Here is a 941-nt window from a genome sequence, read left to right as displayed (position 1 = left end):
TTTCTCGCTTTCTGTCTCTCTGTCTCTCTCTGTCTTTCTGGCGAGCGCACACCACCCTATAGCAAAAACCTCTCCAAAAAAAGGAAAAAAAGTAACTAGTTGGTTTGAGAGGCGATTTATCAACCCCACTCCCCCATACAACATTTCCTTAGAAGCCACGGAAAGTTTCAAAAGAGAAGTCTTGACAGGGCTGAGCGAGTGGTCCTGACAGGGGGTCCACAGCCCGACGCAGACCCACCTTAGGGGCAGTGTGCCCCGGCTCTCCCGCAACAAAGATGCGTTAATGTGCTGAGCCACCCGTGCCCCGCGTCCTCCGAGTGCCGCCAGGCCAGCCTCGAGGCCCGGAGCCGGGTCCTGCCGGTGTGCCGCCGGCCGCTCCGGACCCGGACACCAGTTCCTCCGTTCCTTTGGCCCACAAAATACCACTCCGGGAAGCCCCTGCCCGTTCCGTCCACTCGAACTACCGCCGGAGTTGCCACCGCTTTTACAAATGAGCCGCCACAATCACCGCCTCCGGTCGGAGCCCCGCCCCCCGGCCCGGGCCAGCCCCTGTCCCGAGGGCTCCTGGGAAGTGTAGTTCCCACTGGGCTCTCTGCGCTTGCGCGCCGGCGCCGCCCGACCACGCGAACTACCACTCCCAGCGACGCCACAGTGACGGGCGTTGCCTAGGGGACTGACTGCGGGCCGCCTTCCGCCCTGCCGCGGCGAGCCGCAGTAGCTGGCGGGCCAAGCGGCGGGAGGGAAAACCGTTCTCCAGCGTGAACTTCCGCGGTGGGCCGAGCCCTCTGACGCCTTCGGAAACCGAGGAGCGCTTAAGCCAGAGATAGGTCTCCGGTTCAGAGAGACCGATGTACTTCTCCCGTGCAGAGATGCCAGGCTTGAGACCGATGCTTTCAGGGGATGTTGTCTTCTCCTGTTTGCGAACTTCCTAGTCTGTCATT

General features: G+C 62.1%; 1 protein-coding gene across 1 annotated transcript in view; it reads right to left on the bottom strand.

Moving 5' to 3' along the window:
* Positions 1-580, bottom strand: part of CPAP (centrosome assembly and centriole elongation protein) — a 38487-nt gene extending 37907 nt beyond the window's left edge. The window contains exon 1 of the mRNA XM_006146720.3: positions 239-580. The gene's annotated coding sequence lies outside the window, so the exon portion shown is untranslated. The remainder of the gene's footprint in view (positions 1-238) is intronic.
* Between the last annotated feature and the right edge of the window lie 361 nt (positions 581-941).

The sequence above is a fragment of the Tupaia chinensis genome, unplaced genomic scaffold, assembly GCF_000334495.1.
Source record: "Tupaia chinensis unplaced genomic scaffold, TupChi_1.0 Scaffold000186_1, whole genome shotgun sequence".
Classification (NCBI taxonomy): domain Eukaryota; kingdom Metazoa; phylum Chordata; class Mammalia; order Scandentia; family Tupaiidae; genus Tupaia; species Tupaia belangeri.
The sequence above is the reverse complement of the archived record's forward strand: the minus strand, read 5'-3'. Positions and strand labels throughout refer to the sequence as shown.